We start from the raw sequence: 19,472 nt of genomic DNA, 5'->3' as shown, positions 1-19,472 counted from the left end.
TTGTAGCCACAGTATTTATATGGCTGGCCCAGTTCAGTTTATGTGCAATGGTAACTCCCAGGATGTTGTTGATGTTGGTGGGGGATTCATCGATGGTAATATCATTGAAAGCATGGGGAGATGGTAGAATCTCTCTTATTGGAGATGATCATTGCCTGACACTTGTGTGATGTGAATGTTACTTGTCACTTATCAGCACAAGCCTGAATGTTGTCCAGCTCTTGCTACATATGGATGTGGACTGCTTATTTGAGGTGTCACAAATGGTACTGAACATTGTGCAATCATCAAACATTCCCACTCCTGACCTTATGATGCAGGGAAGGTCATGAAGAAGCAGTTAAAGATGGTTGGACCTAGGACACATCTGAGGCAGCCCTGTAACAGTATCCTGGGGCAGAGAGTAGAGGTGGCGCTGAGCCACTCTTGGTGATGAGTATTGAAATCCCCCATCCAGAGTACATTCTGTACCCTTGCTGCAATCAAGTGCTTCTTGCAGGTAATGTTCAATATGGAGGAGTTCTGATTCATCAACTGAAGGAGACTGGTAGGTGGTGGTCAGCAGGAGAATTTCTTACCCATGTTTGAACTGATACAGTGACACTTCATGGGTCCAAAGGCAATAAGAACTCACTGCAACTTCCTCCTGACTGTCTATTACCTGTGTCGTCATCTCCTGTTGGGACAGAGCAGCTAGAAATGACATTAGCTGTAAGGTATGATTTGGCGAGTATAACTCTGTTGTTTGACTAGTCTGTGAGATAGCTCTCCCAAACGTTACTAAGGAGGACTTTGTAGGGTTGACTGTGCTGGGTGTGCCATTGCTGTTTCTGGTACCTAGGTCAATGGTAGGTGGTCTATCCAGTTTGATCCCTTTTCAACATTTCTGTAGCAGTTTGACACAACTGGGTGCCCTGTTTAACCATTTCAGAAAGCAGTTAAGAGTCAACCACATTGAGAGTCTGGAGTCACATGTTAGCCAGGCCAGGTAAGAATGGCAGATTTCCTTCACGTTAGTGAGCCAGATGTGTTTTAATTGCAATCGTATCGTCTTAATAATGGAATCAAATTGGCTTTTACTTCCAGATTTATTCATTCAATTTAATTTCCATTAGCTGCGGATGTGGGATTTGAACCCCTGGCTCAGAACATTTGCCTCTGCATTACTAGCTGAGTAACATTACCATTATGCCACCGTTGCCATTAGATGCACATACCAGGGCAAGAAACATCAGCTAATATGAAGCATTTATTGTCCTAAAAGGATAGGGTTAGTGATAACTTTTGTGTGGGGTGATGGTCATTTCCAGTACATTGAAATTCAGTTTTAGTGAACATGTAGGGAACACCACTCTCTGGTAAACAATCTAGGATTTCAGAAGTCCAGCTCTGAAAACTATTCTTGACTTATGTGCAGTTAAAGCACATATATATTGTGTATCCCACATATGTTGATGCCAGGTGTATAGGTAATGCCGAGTAATTCCTTTTACTGTTTTAAGCTTGGTCTAATTACTGGCGGAGTCTATATTGACAAGCCTCAATTTACATATTGGCCCTGGATTGTGTTGATTAGCTGTGGAGAGTTCACAATGTGCGGAGGGCTCTGTAATGGTACAAAATCCAATAATCCATCATATGCAAGGTAAATCATGTCCTCCTGTACCATGAATGTCAATTGTGGCTTGAGCGTAAAAATCAAGGCTGACACTCCAGTGCACTACTGAGGGATTACTGCACTGGCGGAGGTGCTATCATTCAGATGAGACATTAAACTAAGGCCATCTGCCTGCTCAGGCAGATGTAAGAGATCCCATGTCACAATTTTGACGAAGGATCTGAGAGTTATCCCTGTATTCTGGCCAATATTTACCCTACAGTCAACATAAAACAAAACCTAAGTCATTACCAATGACTTGGGTAGGAAGGGGTATGTGGTCCTGCAATCAGAATTTAGAGAGCTTGATAGAAAATTAGCAAGCAGGACCTCAAAGGTAGTAGTCTCCAGATTACTACCCAGTGCAATGTGCCAGAGAGTATAGAGATAGGGAGGATAAGGCAGATGAATGTGTGACTGGAAAGGTGGTGCAGGAGGGAGGGCTTTAGATTCCTGGGGCATGGGGACTGGCTCTGGGGGAGATAAGTTGCACCTGAAGAAGTTGCTCTGGAGGAGATACAATCCGGATAAGTTGCACCTGAAGAGAACTGGGACTGAGTTTCTTATGGGACGTTTTGCTAGTGCTGTTTGGTGGGCTTTAAACTAACTCGGCACGGGTGTGGGAACCAGGAGGGAATATTAGAGAGGAATACCAGGGTGCACAAAATACTGGGAGAATCAGATAACACTAGAATAAAGGATAGTAAGTTAATACATGGAGTTGGGGTGAGGGAGAAAGTAACAAAATCTAAATCAGTGCTACTATGCATGTATGTGAATACATGGAGTATAGTAAATAAGATTGGGGAGTTACAGGCACAGACTGCCATGTAGAAATATGATGATGTGACGATAACTCACTTGAGACTTGGCTCAAGGAAAGGTAGAATTGGGTGTTAAATATTCCTAGGCACGTGGTGTTCAGAAAAGATAGGAAAGGAGAGGGCATTATATGATTATTTGAATTTAAACAATGTGCAAGGGTGCGGGGAAAAGGCAGGGCAGTGGCACCAAGTCATTTGGAGAGCCGGTGCAGACATGATGGGCTGAATGGCCTCCTGTGCCGTTAAACCTCTGTGATCTGGTCAGTATCTCTCTGGCTCTGCACAAATTGGCTGCTGTATTTCCTATATTACAACAGTGATTACACTTCAGCATTGGCTGTAAAGTACTTTGAAATATCTGGTGGTTGTGAGAAGCGCTATGTAAATTCAAGTCTTCATTTTTCTTTATGGAAGGTAAATGAGTACAAGATCAAGTGGGAAGAATCTTAATGCTTTTTATCTGTTGCACATAAGCACGGTTTGAAAACTCACAACATAAATTAACAAAATTTGCATTTGAAATCATGTAGATTGCATGATTGTACTTTTTGAGCTTGCTGTGTGTGAAGCATTAAATGTGACTTATACATGTGTAAGAAGGATTAAATTGCTTTTAGAGCAGATTGCCTTATAGGAAACCTTTGGACATTAATGTGTATTTGAGTGATAGGTCATAGAAATGGTATGAATGTTACAAAACATATCTTGTTAGACAAAATATTTAATAACTGTTTCTGTTGCTAACCAGAAAAAACTATATAGTCCTTTGTCATAGTTTATGCTATATTACAATATAAGGTTCTAGAGTCTACTTACTAACTAACCAACAAAACCAAATGTGTAACGGTTCTGAACTGGAAACAGGTCATTTTGTTTTAATGTGTTTAATGTGAATGAACCTTTGATTAGAGGAATGTGATTATTCAGCAAACCATGACTACATAACATTGGGAGATAAACTTTCAGTTTGAGAGTTAAATCTCTCCCTGAGGTAAAATGATGTACTGGATAGTGGCAATAATGCAATATCTGACGTTTAAATCAGAGACTGCAGTCATACAGTGTTATAACTGTTTTTGCTGTGTACTGCACTTCTAGCAGATATGTAACATTACAAGAACAAGCCTGATGTTCTCTGCTTTCCAGCAGGGTCATTTCTTCCCATCGTGTTAGGTCGCAATTTCCAGTGTCCTTTGAAAGTCGTTCCACTTAGCATGAGATTTGCAGATCCGACTTCCATGATTGGCACTTATTTGTCCAGTATGGGTTATGCTGCCACTCTGTTCAGTTCCAGTCTTTCAGTGAAGGTCAAACTAATACTGGACATCTATATCTATAATTTGTTATCCCTGTAGAGGCAGGTAACTTTGGAAAATAAATAAATTCCCCAAATGACCAATGGAAATAATCCAAGAACAAGATGTCACATTTTAAGACTTGTACTATAACAAACAAACTAAAATCAACCTTTAAAAACATTCTTTCATGGGATGTGGGCATCGCTGGCTAAGTCAGCATTTGTTACCCAATCCTAATTGCTTTGAAGGTAGTGGTGAGCCGCCATCTTTAACCGCTGCAATCAATGTGGTGTTGCAACACCCACAGTGCCATTAGGGAGTTCCAGGATTTTGACCCAATGACAGTGAAGGAATGGCAATATAGTTTCAAATCAGCATGGTGCGTGGTTTGGAGGGGAACTTGCAGGTGGTGGTGTTCCCATGCATCTGCTATCCTTGTCCTCCTTGGTGGTAGCGGTCGCATGTTTGGAAAATGATGTCAAAGGAGCCTTGCTGAGTTGCTGCAGTGCATCTTGTAGATGGAACACAGTGCTGCCACTGTGCACCGGTGGTTGAGGGAGTGAATGCTGAGGGTGGTGGGTGTTAATATGGCGATCACCTTGTTAAAACCAATTGTTAGTTAAACAGGTGATGGGCATTAATTATCCCATCTAAATAGAATAAAAAGATACAGCTGGAACACTTTTTGGGGGGAAGCTACTTGGAAGACAGTAGCATTGAGGAGTTGTCTTGAAGATAAACCAGCTTAAACCAAAAGACCAGCCTGGATTAATTCTTCCACCACGACCTCTTATTGTGATTAATAGTGGGGTGCCAGTCAAGCTTCCTGCTTAGTTCTGGATGATGTTGAGCATCTTGAGTGTTGTTGGAGCTGCACTCAGCCAGGCAAGTAGAGAGTATTCCAACACACTCCTGACTTTTGCCTTGTAAATAGTGGACAGGTTTTGGGGAGTCAGGAGGTGAATTCCCAGCCTCTGACCTGCTGTTGTAGCCATATAGTTATATGGCAGGTCCAGTTCAGTTTCTGACAGGGAACTAATACACCAAACTAAAGAAAATGAACTTTCTCATTAACTAACACATTCACGATACATCTTACAGCTTTCTTTTTTTGTTGTGTACTGCACTTCTAGCAGATATGTAGCATTACAAGAGCAAGTCCAATGTTGTTCTTGGCTCTCCAGCAGGGTCACTGCTTCCTGTCACGCTAGTTCGCAATTCCCATTGTCCTTTGAAAGCCATCCACTCAACATGAGGCTTCCAGATCTGACTTCAACCAGCAGAGCCCATCTCCTTGACTCCTTGTTGCTTAAGTCTTCAAAAGTCCCATCTTCTCTGTTCCATTCTTTTCAAACAGAAAATGAACTCTCCCAAACATGCTTCTCCACAGCATGAGTTACTTTCTCTTTTTCTTTGTGTGTCTCAAAGCAGCAGTCCCTTTACTGTGAGCCACTGTAGAAAAATGTGAAAAGTGTCACTTGGTTTCAGTAGGTTTCTGTTAAGAGTTTCACCCCCATGGCACCCAAACCACAGGCATTTCTCTGAATTGGGGTACTTCTGGATTTCCTAATTTTATCTTAAGTTAAAGAAGACGTTTTAAAACATAACTGTCTTGTAAAGCCCAGCACTCATAACCAACACATTTCAAGATTATGGCAGCATGCATGATCGTTGGTCAGCATATGCTAGCGCAAAGTATGTTGCAAAATGTTTGAATTTGCAGAGAAAGTGCTTGGTTACTCTGAAGAGTATTTGAACCTGACTAGCAAATTTATGGTTTGTAGCTCAATTCTTTTATTGTGTTTGACCAAGTTGTCGACACATGCATTGTCTATATATTTGTCTTTGAGAGAAAAAAACAATATTACCCTGTTTCCTCTTGGTGGAGATGCGACCTTTATCGTCCCTTTCGATTCTGACTCTCTACAAATTACTAGGAAAAGCTCAAGATCTTTATAGGTAGTTGGTCGCACACAACGCCCTTGATGATTTATTATTGTATGATAAATAACGTTGTGAACAAGACCCCCAGAAATGGAAGTTCCTCCAAAACTTACCAAAATGGCCAATCTGTTCACCATTTAAAACAACATTTTAAGTTGTTTTTAAGCATGCAACTAATCATCCAGGCCCTATTGCCCTGCCTCCTTTTCTCAACGCTATTTTGTCTCTAATGTGGCACATCCTGCACTTTCAATAGAGCCTAACCAGCACAACTTGCTAAATTGTTTCCTGCTACATTAAATACTGAAGCATCCTGGGAAATGAACACCTTTAACATTTTCATTATTTTTAGCCACAGTACTAATTCCCCAAGCAATTTATAAGTGAAAGGAAAGCAAAAGCCACAATCATACTAAATCCTAATCCTAGGTATCTATTGGGTATTTTACATTGTATCTTGGAGCAAAAGCTTAAATTCATGCAAATTACTTGTTGCACAATCTGACATTCTGCTGTATATTAAATTTCAAACTGGAGTATAACAAAGATCATAAAACATTAGCAAAAATGGATTTTACTCTTGGTGCTTATATTCATTGTTAAATTACACTAAACCTGACTTGCGAGTTGTATTGCAATTTTAGGACAATGCAATACGGATCGGGGTTAGGCCATTTAGTCCCTTGAACCTGTTCCGCCATTCAATTGCATCTGCGACCTAACTTCATACACTGTCCTTTGCTCTATATTCTTGAATACCTTTGAATCACAACCTATCAATTTTAGATCCAAAATTACCAATTAATCTAACATCAGTTGCCATTTGAGGATGAGAATTGCAAACTTCTACCAACCTTTGTGTGTAGGAGTGTTGCCAAATTTGAATCTAGGAAAATCTGGTTCTAATTTTTAGATTATGTCCCCTTGTCCTAGACACTCCAGCCAGTGGAAATAGTTTCTCTCTCTATTATACCTGTTTCCCTTAATATCTTAAACTTCAATTGAATCGCCCCTTAACTTTCTAAATTCCACAGAATATATTTCTATTTTGTGTAATCTAGCCTTGCAATTTAAACCTTTTCTGCTAGGTAAAACACTGGTAAATTTGTGCTTGCGCTCCCTCCAAGGCCAATATATTCTTCCTAAGTTGCAGAGACCAAAACTGCTCACAGTACTCCAAATGTGGCCTAGCCAAGGCTTTGTATAGTTGAAGTAGGACTTCTACCCTTGTTTTCTAGTGCTCTTGATATATAAGCCCATATCCTTTTTGGTTATTTTCTGTTCAAGCTCATGACATTTTATTGACCTATGTACTTGGACCCCCATATATCTTTGCGGCCTCCACAGTTTCTAGTTTTTCATCATATAGAAAGTAGCTTGTTCAATCCTCCTTGGGTCAAAAGTGGATGACCTGACATTTGTCTACATTGAAATCCATTTACCACCGCTGTGTCCATTGCTTCATCTCTCACTATCTTTGTAATTATTACATTTCCATCTACACTGCTTACAGAGTTGCTGATTTTGCATCATGGGCAAATTTGGATATGTGGCTTTCTACCCCATTGTCAAAGCCTTTAATGAATAGGGTGAATAGTTGAGGCCCCGGATCCTTGCAGGATGCCACTAATCACATCTTGCCAATTAGAATACCTGCCCATTATCTCTACTTTCTGTCTCCAGTGACTCAGTCAATTTCTTAACCAGGCCAATTATTTGCCCCCAGTCCATGAGTATCAATTTTAGCTAACAGCATCTTATGAGAGACTTTATCCAGTGCCTTCTAGGAGCCCATAGACATTCCCCTGTCCACCACTGCAATCGACTCTTCAAAAGATAGTTCAATGAGATAGGCTGAATGGCCTCCACTGTAAAGACCCTGTGATTCTGAGATGTGTCTGGCATGGCTTAACCTTCACAAATCCCAATAAAAGGCCATCAACCTGAAATGCTAACTCTGTTTCTCTCCACAGATGCTGCCTGACCTGCTGTGTTTTTCCAGCTTTTTTTGTTCTTTACAGGTCCATTTATATAGCTGGTCCCATTCAGTTTCTGGTTAATGGTGTAACTGCCAGGGTGTTGATAGTGGGAGATTAGGCAATGGTAATGCCATAGAAAGTCAAGGGGAGATGGTTAGATTCTCTCTTGATGGAGATGGTCATTGCCTGGCACTTGTGTGTCATGAATGTTACTTGCCACTTACGAGCACAAGCCTGAATATTTTCCAGGCCTTGCTACAGATGGACACAGACTGCTTCAGTACCTGAGCAGTTACAGAAAGGTGCTGAACATTGTGAAATCATCAGTGAAGTTCCCCACTTCTGACCTTATGATGGAGGGGAGGTCATTGAAGCAGCTGAAGATGGTTGGGCTTAGGACACTACCCTGAGGATCTCCTACAGTGACATCCTGGGGCTGAGCTGATTAACCTCCAAAAACCACAACCATCTTCCTTTGTGCCGTGTATGACTCCAACCAGTGGAGAATTCCCATTGACTTCAGTTTTACCAGAGCTCCTTTATGCCACATTTGCTCAAATGTGGCTTTGATGTCAACGGCGGTCACACTCCCCTCACCTCTTGAGTCCAGCCCTTTTGTCCATGTTTTGACCAAGGCTGCAATGAGGCTAGGAGCTGAGTGACCCTGGGAAACCCAAACTGAGTGTTAGTGAGTAGGTTATTGCTGAGTAAGTGTCTTTTGATAGCACTGTTGACGACACTTGCCATTATTTTGCTGATGATCGAGAGTAGACTGATGGGGTGGTAAGTGGCCGGGTTCTATTTGTCCTGCTTTTTGTGGACAGGATATACCTGGGTAATTTTCCACATTGCTGGATAGATGCCAGTGTTGTAGCTGTACTAGAACAGCTAGTCCTGGAGCACAAGTCTTAGTCCTATTGCTGGAATGTAGTCAGGGCTCATAGCCTTTGAAGTATCCGGAGCAATCAGCCGTTTCTTGATATCACGTGGATTGAATTAAATTGGTTGAAGTCCAGCATCCATGATGCTGGGACCTCAGGAGGAGGCTGAGATGGATCATCCACTTGGCACCTCTGGCTGAAGATGGCTGCAAATGCTTCAGCCTTATCTTTTGCACTGATGTGTTGGGCTCCCCCATTGTTGAGGATGGGGATATTTGTGGAGCTGCCTCCTCTAATGAGTTGTTTAATTTTCCACCACCGTTCATGGTTGGAAGTGACAGGACTGCAGGGCTTTGATCTGTTCTGTTTGCCCTTTCAGTAAGTTATGAACACAGCTGTGACCAGGGACCTGACTGTTCAGTGCTTGTGCAAATAGTCTTGACAGGTAAAGAGAACACTGAGCTTAGGAATCTAGCATTAATTCCCTCCTGACCTTTACATGCTAACTATTATTAACTGATTCAGAATATTTATTTTCAGCTTATTCCCCATTTTATTGGTATAAATATGGGTGATGAAAAAGAAGAAATAACATTCCTAAAAGGAGGATTTAAGAATGTTGGTACTGCTGTTTGCTTCAAAGCTTTTTAATGTGTTTTAGCTAATGAGCAAAAAAGAATAGTGGTTCTGTGTAATCCTACAGTAAGGTGGTTGCCATTTGCTAAAATAATTAAATGTAAATGTTTTTGAGTCCTTCACATTTCCTTCAATGAAGAACCCCCAAATAACTACCACTACAGTTAGAATACCTAGAAATAAAGATTAAACACTATGCAGAAATGGAGATTTCATATCTATTGTTACTGAGAAATGTTAATTATTGGTGACAGATGTGGTAACATATGATACTGACATCGAATCTTGTAAATTAAGAACCAACAGGACTTGTTTTCAATATTTATCTTGCAGGCCTGTCTTTAACATTTGATATTTTGAATTTTTGTTGTCTGTTATTGATTGAGGAGAAGTTAGAGATAAAATAAAAGCTTGTAAGTGGATTATATTAATTAGATAGCATCCCAAGCTGCTTGTTCACAGTTAAATCAAACCACAGAACTACCTGACATATGGTCATCTTTCAAAACTTTGTATAGATCTCAAATGAAATAAAATAGTTTCTTGGTAGCAATGTTTTGCAACTCCCTATTCTGTATTGTGTTGGTGGAATTGAGCCAGAATCGGCGGGATTATCACAATATGTTAACTGCACCATTATTAATACGTATAATATCCAACTATTTCTGGCAACAAATGAATGTAATTTCAGCAGTGAACTGAAAAATCAATATCACTTGCTGCAAGATATGCCATTGCAGCAATTCTGGCCCATTGTATCTTACTGTATTCCAGCCAACTGTCTGGTAAATGTCACATCCTATGCCTGTGAGCGTAATGTCCTTTTGCTGTAAAACAAATGTAGGAGTTTGTTTTGGATGTTTACCAGTTCGCCATCCCTATTTTATGCAGAAAAGCATATCTTAATTATTTTTTGGAGAATAAGTGCTTTATATTTGTACTTAATGCTATGGCTGATAGCTTGCAAAGTCCTGACTGGCTAACTTTACTACTCAACTAGCAATGGGGAATTCACACTGCTTCTGCTCTGAGACCTGCTTTCAATCCTTTAGATAAAGAAAATGATGGTGATTTTGTGATATTGACCATTGTAACTGATATTTCTGTATGCTGGCAATATTGTAACTTTCTATTCTGAAAGTACCTGAAGGATGCCTTATGGAAAGAAAAGTTCAGATCGTCACACTATTGTATTTTTTCAATGTAAGGAGAGATCGGCTAGCCTGCTAGATATAGATATATATATATATATATATATATATGCAATATATAAATATTTTTTGAACGTTACAGGTTTTTTTTTACATTTTATGTCCAAAAGGGGAAAAAAATTACTGATACTCTTCATTGCTGAAGCCTTTGAGTATCTTTCAATGGTAGCAACAACTCTGCACCGTTGACGTTTATTGCACCTTGATTAACTAATTTGCTGTGTAATGTCTTTGGTATCTTTATCAATTGGATTTACATAGGATATATGGCACAGAAAGAGGCCATTTGATCCAACCAAACCATGCCAGTGTTTTAATGTAACTCCAGCTTCTATCTTTTCTCATCTCAATCTGTTATCCTAACTCTCTATTCCACCCCCCCTTCCTATGCTTGTCTAGTTTCCCCTTTGATGCATCTATACTATTCGCTTCAAACATTCTTTGTAGTAATGTGTCACATTCTCACCACTCTTTACAATATCTTTCTATCTTTATCCAGGAGCGGATTTCTATATAACGACAGAAGAAAATCTCACAAATAAGCATCACTGCATTCCCACATTTTTTCACCACCGTAGAGTGATTTTGTACTTCTTGCATTCGCTACATTACAAGCCACTCGGATTCTGAAAGTGAGGCTACCGATTTGCTCTCGTGCTTGCAAGCTCTCATTTCAATTCAGAAATCTCTCATCCCTGAAGCCATATGGCACAAGTACGTGGTTATAACCAGACTGTACCTAAATCCCTTCTTTAAAAGCTCTGTAGGAAAATATACAAATGTGCTAACAAGAAGCAGGAATAGGCTATTCAGCCCCTTGAGTCGCCTTTGCCTTTTAATAAGATCATGGCTGATCTGATAACCTGAAATCTGCATCCCACCTACCCCCTATAACCTACCATCCCGTTGCTTACCAAGAATCTATTCACCTCTGCCTTTAAAAATATTCAAAGACTCTGTTTCCGCTACCTTTTCAGGAATAGAGTTCCAACATCTTTTCTCACCGTTTTTAATCAGTGGGATCAGCTGGATGGATAGTAGATTTTTCTAGTCTTTTGCCTTTATATGTATTTTGGATCACAGTAGAATTGAAGTGAAGAAATTACTATTAAAAAAATTAACTTGAATTTATATAGCGCCTTATCACATCTTCTATCTGCCCCAAAATGTTTCATATCCAGTTAACTACTTTTGAAGTGCAGTCTTTAGTGACATGGCAAACAATAACCAATTTGTGCACAGCACGTGAAAGGAATAGCCTTTGAATCTGTTTATTTTTGCACTGATGTTTGAGGTAGAGATATTGGCCAGGACAGTGGGGAAATCTCCCTATCCTTATTTGAATAGTGCTATGGGATCTATGCCCTCGAGAATAAGCAGACCTGGTCTTGATTTTGCATTTAATCTGAATTTTGACTGCAAAGTGAAGAATGCACTTGCATTTATATAGCACCTTGCATCACATTGAAATCACTTAACAGCCAATCAAGTACTTTTGAAGTTCAGGAAAACTGTGACAATGAAATAAATGGCCAGATGATTCTGTTTGTGTTGTTGGTTGAGGGATTATAATGGCCAGCACACCAGGGAAAACTCCCCTGCTCATCCTTGAATAGTGCCATTGAATCTTTGCTGAGATGGCAGACATCTAACATCTAATTTGAAAGGTGACACATCCAACATTGCAACATTGAATTGGAATGTTGGCCTGGATTATGTGCTCGAGTCTCCAGAGTGGGGTTTGAAATGAGAATGCCAACAACTGAGCCCAGGCTGACATCCAAGTGCGGTTAGAAATTCTGGGGTAGGAACAGGGATATATTGTGCTGTAATATTGTTGTGCTTTGCTTTTAAAGAGCGGGGACCCTGAGCAGCATCAGTTTAAAAAGATAGTGGAGGTACTGAGTCTGTGAGCAACAGCAGAGAAAGAAATTATAAAGTGACGTCATGACGTGGGCAGGTGTGGTGGGGGCTTTTTCATTTAGTTACCTATAACTTAAACCAGAGCAAGTAATTAATTTAAAAAAAAAATCTGAGCTAAGTTGATTAGAGATATAAACTTCAATTAATTAAATACCCAAAGCAAGGGTCGTTAGAAATGGCAGGGTAGGTGGTGTGCCACAACTGTATGATGAGGTTTGTGGAGTGCATCGGGATCCTGGACAGCCGCATCTACAGATGGTGTCTACACCACAAGGAACTTCACCTCAGAGCTTTTGAGCTGCAGGCGGTGCAGGGCTTGAGTGAGGGGGAGAGTTACCTGGATACTTTAATCCAGGAAACAGTTACACCCCTTAGGTTAGGCAGTGGTACAGACCTGGTTAGTGGTCAGGGGCAGGAGGGTGTGGTCGCAAGCCAGACATTTATGGCAAGTGCAAGTGCAATCTTGTCAGAACCTAGCCCTTTACTCTTACCCAACAGGCTCTAGTTTGTTGCTGTCTGTGTGGATGAGGGCAAAGTCTGCAGAATGGATGAGCAAATACACCATAGCACCGTGTTATAGGAGACCATTCAAGTAGGGGGAGTGAAAAGGAATGTGAAAGTGAGAGCGGAATGTATAGCCAGGGAATAAAAGCTGTACTTTGCAGATGCAACTGGAAGCTCTGTACATAGTGATGCCTGCCCATTGCAAGGTTAAAGACACCACCTGCGTGGCTAGAGAAGAACCTAGAGGAGGAGAATCCATTTGTCATGGTGCATATTGGAACCAATGATGCAGCAGTCCTCATTCCTTGTTCTATCTGAGTGTGAGCAGCTGAGGCTGAAATTAAAAGATGGATCCTCACAGGTAACAACAGCCTGTGGATTGTTAACTGAGTTGCATGCAAATTAGCATAGGGAAAAAGAGATCAAAAAGTTAAATGCGTGGCTGAAAGAATTCTGTGGGAGGCAGGGATTTCTATTCACAGGACATTGACGCGAGTACTGGGAAGGAGGGAGCTTTTCCATAGGGACGCGTTCCACTTAAACTGGGCTAGGGCCAATGTCCTAGCAAATTGAATAGCTAGGGTAGTAATAGATAGGACTTTAAACTAGTGAAGGGTTGTGGGGGTCTGTTGGGTGGTTTTGGGAAAGGGTAAATTCAGAAGCAGTAAGAGAAATGTCGGGGCTGTGGAGCAGAATAACTATTTGCATACGAGTAAGTAGGAGTAAACCAGCAAGTGACAGAGAACTTAAAGATAATTGGGCTTTAGTGACTAAGGTGATGTAAGGGGAAAAATAGGAAAATATTAAAGCTTAAAAGCAGCATAACTGTGCATAGCATTTGTAGCAAAGTTGATGAGTTTATAGCACAGTTAGAATTAACTTTCTTTAATGGATATTAGGTCAAATAGACATGGTTGCACAGTGACCAAGGTTGGGAACTAAATGTTACAGGATACTTGACTTTTTAAAAGAGGCCAAACAGAAAATGGATAATAAAGGATGGGATAAGGACAGTACAGCGAGAGGATCTTAGTTCGGAAAATCAAGATTGAGAAGTAGTTTGGATGGAGTTAAGAAACAAGAGTCAGAAAGCACCAATGGGGGTCGCTTTTCAGACCCCTAACTGTAGTTTTGTTGGGCAGAGTATAAATCAAGAAATTGGAGGTGCATGTAACAAAGGTAAACTGTAATCATTGGGAACTGGTAACCTTCATATTGAAGGGCAAACCAAATTTTTAATAATGGAGTGGAGAATGAGCTCGTGATGTATAGAAGATGGTTTCCTTGATCAGTACGCCGAGGAATCAATTAGTGCACATGCTATTTTAGATTTAGTATTGTGTGATGAGGTTGTAGGAAAGAGGACTCTGGGAAAGAGTGATCACAATATGATAAATTGTTATATAGAGTTTGGGAATGATTTAGTTAAGCTTGAAACTAGATTTTTAAATCTGAACGAAGTGAATTCTGTAGGTATAAGGATGAGTTAGCCAAGATAGATTGGGAAACTAGGTTTAAAAAAAATGCTGGAATATATGCAGTGGCAAACATTTTAAGGTATAATTCATAATTTGCAATGAATATATTCCCGTGAAGAATAAATGCCCCATGGGAAAACTGGTCTAACTGAGGCTGATGAGAAGTTAAAGATGTATTAAAGGAAGAGGCTTATAATGTTGCCAAAGAAAATAAGGCCTGATGATTGGGAGGATTTTAAATTCAGTAAAGGATGGCCAAAAAATCAATAGTTAAAGCAGAATGAAAGTAAACTAGTAAGAGGCAAACATATTGTACAAGTTTCTATAGGTGTCTAAGAAGGAAGAGATTAATAAAATTGGGCCTCTTACAGGCAGAGATAGGCAAAATTTCAATTTTTAAAATTCTTTCAATGGATGTGGGCTTTGCTGGCTAGGCCAGCATTTATTGCCCATCCCTATTTGCCCTTGAGAAGGTAGTGGTGAGATGCTGCCTTGAATCACTGCAGTCCATGTGGTGTAGGCACACCTGTAGTGCTGTTAGGGAGGGAGTTCCAGGATTTTGACTGAGTGACAGAGAAGGAATGGCGATATATTTCCAAGTCAGGATGGTGTGTGGCTTGGTGGGGAACTTCCAGGTGATAGTGTTCCCCTGCATCTGCTGGCCTTGACCTTCTGCGTGGTAGAGGTCGCAGGTTTGGAAGCTGTTGTCGAAGGAGCCTTGGTGAACACAAGAAATAGCAGGAGGAGACCATATGGCCCTTCAAGCCTGCTCTGCCATTAAATGCAATCACGGCTGATCTTTGGCTTCAACTCCATTTCCTTGCCCGTTCCCCATTTCTCCTGATTCCCAGAGAGGCTAAAAGTCGGTTTATCCCAGCCTTAAACGTATTCAATGATGAAGCATCCAGCGCCCTCTAGGACAGAGAATTCTAAAGATTTGCAACCTTTTGAATGAAGTAATTGCCCCTCAACTCAGCCATAAATGATCAGCCCCTTATTCTGAGACTGTGCCCCCTCATTTTAGATTCCCTGACCAGCTGAAACAATTTCTGTGTCTACCCTATTAAACCCTTTCAGAGTCATGTATGTTTCAATGAGATCATAAGACATAGGAGCAGAAATTAGGCCATTCGGCCCATCGAGTCTGCTCTGCCATTCAATCATGGCTGATAAGTTTCTCAACCCCATCCTCCTGCCTTCTCCCCGTAACCTTTGATCCCCTTACCAATCAAGAACCTATCTCGGTCTTAAATACACTCAATGACCTGGCCTCCACAGCCTTCTGTGACAATGAATTCCATGGATTCACCACTCTCTGGCTAAAGAAGTTTCTCCTCATCTCTGTTCTAAAAGGTCTTCCCTTTACTCTGAGGCTGTGCCCTCGGGTCCTAGTCTCTCCTACTAATCGCCTCTCATTCTTCTAAACCCCAGAGAAAATAGGCCCAATCTGCTCTGCCTCTCATCATAGACAGCCCCCTTATCCCAGGGACCAATTTATTGAACCTTCGCTGTACCGCCTCCAATGCAAGTATATTCTTTCTTAAATATGGAGACCAGAACTTCACACACTACTCCAGATGTGGCCTCAGCAAAACCCTGCACAATTCTAACAAGGCGTTTTTATTCCTGTACTCCAATACTCTTGCAATAAAGGCCAACGTGCTATTTGCTGCCTTAATTGCTTGCTGTACCTATATGCTAACTTTTTACATTCCTTGTATGAGCACACTAAGTCTCTTTGAAAGTCCGCACTTAAGTTTCTCAACTTTTAAAAAAAAATTTAGCTTTTCCATTCTTCCAACAAAATGAATAATTTTACACTTTGCAACTTTATATTCCATCTGCCCTCTTGTTGCTCACTCAGTTAACCTGCCCATGTCTCTTTGCAGCTTATGTATCCTCCCCACAGCTTACCTTTCCACCTAGCTTTGTATCATCAGCAAACTGACTCTTTTAAATCATTGATATAAGTTGTAAATAGCTGATGCCACAGCACTGACCCTTGTGGTACTCCACTATTTACTGCCTGCCAACTTGAAAAAGTCCCATTTATGCCCACTCTCCCTGCTCCTATCTGTTAACCAATCACTTAATATATTACCTACAACTCTATTCGCACTTATCTTGCCTATTAACTTTCTGTGTAGCACCTTTATTGAAAGCCTTTTGGAAATCTTGGTATACTACATCTACTGGTTCCCCTTTATCTACCTTCCTAGTTGCATCCTCAAAAATCTCCAATAAATTTGTTCAATAGGATTTCCCTTTAGGAAACTCATGTTGACTTGTTCTAATCGTACAATGCTTTTCCAAGTGCATTATTAACACTTCCTTAATAGATTCCAGCATTTTCTCAAGAACTGATGTTAGGCTAACTGGCCTTTAGTTCCCTGTTTTTTCTCTCCCTCCTTGCTTGAAAAGCGGCTTTTGCCAACTTCCAACCTGATATGACTCTACCCAAATCCAGTGAATTCTGGAAAATCACAGCCAGCGCATCCACTATCTTTGTAACTATTCCCTTTAGAACCTCAGGGTGTAGGCCATTGAGCCCTGGGGATTTGTCGCACTTTAGTCCCTTAAGTTTCTCCAATGCTACTTCTCTGTTGGTATTAATTTCCTTGACTTCCTTATTCTTTTGAGTTGACTGTGTTGCTGCAGTGTCTCTTGTAGACTACACACACTGTCAGTGGAGAAGGGAGTGAATGTTTAAGGTGGTGGATGGGGTGCCAATCAAGCGGACTGCTTTGTTCTGATTGGTACCAAGCTTTTTGTGTTGTTGGAACTGCACGCATGCAGGCAAGTTGAGAGTATTCCATTGCATTCTTGACTAGTGCCTTACAGATGGTTACAGGTTTTGAGGAGTCAGGAGGTGAGTTACTTGCTGCAGGACTCCCAACCTCTGACTTGCTTTTGTAGCCACAGTTTTTATATGGCTGTTCCAGTTCGGTTTCTGGCCAATGGTAACCCCAGGGTGTTGCTAGTGGGGGATTCAGCAATAGTAATGTCATTTAATTTCAAGGGGAGATGATTGTGTTCTCTCTTGTTGGCGATGGTCATTATCTGCCACCTTTGTGGCACAAATGTCATTTTCTGCTTATCAGCCCAAGCCCGAATGTTGTCCAGGTCTTACTGCATATGGACATGGACTGCTTCACTATCTTGGAGAAGCGAATGATGCCTGAACATTGTGCAATCATCAGTGAACGTCTCCACTCTGACTTTATGATGGAGAGAAGATCAATGATGAAGCAGTTGAGACGGTTGGGCCAAGGACACTACCCTAAGGACCTCCTGCAGTGATGTTTTGAGACTGAGATAATTGACCTCCAACAACTACAACCATCTTTGTGTTATGTATGACTCCAAACAGTGGAGATTTTTCCCCGATTCCCAATGACTCCATTTTTGCTAAGCTCCTTGATGCCACACTCGGTTAAATGGTCAGGAATAAGGAAACAGCAGTGGCATTAAACAAATACTTTGTCTTCATGGTAGAAAACACAAAAACATTTCAGAAATAATGGGGAAACAAGGATCTAGTGAAAATGAGCAACTTATACTCCTATTAATAAGGAAATAGAATTGGAGAAAATCAATAGGAGTAAAATCCAGCAAATCCCTTGCAAGTGATAGCCTACATCCTAGGATATCAAAAGAGGTGGCAGAAAATAGATGCATTGTTTTTGTTCTTCCGGAATTTCCTAAATTTAAGAATGGTCCTTGTGGATTGGAAGGGAGGAGTCATAATTCTGCTATTCAAGAGGGCAGGGAACTATAAGCCAATTAGCCTGACATTAGTCATAGGAAAAATGCTACAAGCTATCAGGGACATAGTGACAGGGTACTCAGAAAATCATGTGATTGGATAGAGTCAACACAAATTTATGAAAGGAAATTTGTGCTTGACAAATCTGTTAAAGATTTGAGAGGTTGTAATTAATAAGGGTGAAACCAGTGGATGTAGTTATTGATTGTGTAGCCAGTCACGATTACACAAGATTAGGGCTGATGGGATTGGGGGCAATGGTTTTGCATGGATTGAGAGTTTGATAAAGGACACAAAACAAAGTATGAATACATTGGTCATTTTTGGACTGACAGGCGTAACTAGCATGGCAAAAGTCACCTTACCTGGAGTACTGTGCACATTTTTGGTATTCTTACCTAAAGGAGAATATACTTGCTTTTGAAGGGATGTAACAAAGCTTCACTAAATTGATCCCTAGGATGAGGAATTGTCCTATGAGGAAAGATTGACTAGATGCAGCCTTTAGTCTCTAGAATTTAGAAGAATGAGAAATGAGCTCATTGACATATATAAAATTTTGAGGGCTTGACAAATAGATGCTGGGATGATGTTCCCCTGGCTGAGGAGCCTAGAACACACGGTCACGGTCTCAGAATAAGGAGTTGGACCAATTAGAACTGAGATGAGAAAAAAATTCTTCACTAAAAGGTTTGTGAATACTTGGAATTCTCTACTCCAGATTCTCTGTTGTTTAGTATAATTAATTTCAAGATCATTGGATGTTTAGATACTAAGGGGAAAAGAGAAATGGGGGTAAGACGGGAAGGCTGAGTTGAAGTAGATCAGCCATGATCTTATTGAAGGGCAAGCTGGTCAGTCCTGCTATTTCTTATGATCTTGTGAGAATATAGAATGTGTTACACCAGGCTAAGTGGTGAGCTGCTCTCGGATAATTTTGCTCAATCTCAGTTTTTATACCCTGCTCTCCATCCCATGGGAAGTGACTCTCCCTGAGGGATCTCATTTGAGTGGCTTTGTTTTCCACATGCAGGATCAAATGATGAGTGTTGGCAGGCTATTCAGTTGATGAGGCATCACAGCCAGGTCCTGTCCTGTCCTCACTCAACTTACATACACTACGGCAAGAGTGACTGGACAGTGATCAGGAGAACACTGACCGACTTCTCCCTTCCTTAACCCAGGGACTCTAAGGTAAATTGTTGGACCCCTAATGCATAATTTGGGCAAGATCAGCTAACTCAGTACAAGGTAGAGATGGAACCTGGGCTCTTCCTGTTTTGTGTGCAACCCAGTACCATGTTGTATATGATAGGGTAACTTGGCATAGGCTGAGGATGGAACCTGCTAGGTGTTCCCTCCTGTGGTCCA

General features: G+C 40.8%; 1 protein-coding gene across 13 annotated transcripts in view; it reads left to right on the top strand.

The window, feature by feature from the left end:
- Positions 1-19,472, top strand: part of slc36a4 (solute carrier family 36 member 4) — a 450,045-nt gene that overhangs the window by 74,570 nt on the left and 356,003 nt on the right. The gene's annotated exons all lie outside the window — the stretch shown is intronic.

Source organism: Carcharodon carcharias, chromosome 11, assembly GCF_017639515.1.
Source record: "Carcharodon carcharias isolate sCarCar2 chromosome 11, sCarCar2.pri, whole genome shotgun sequence".
NCBI lineage: Eukaryota > Metazoa > Chordata > Chondrichthyes > Lamniformes > Lamnidae > Carcharodon > Carcharodon carcharias.
Note: the sequence above shows the minus strand (reverse complement) of the source record. Positions and strands in the feature narration are given on the sequence as shown.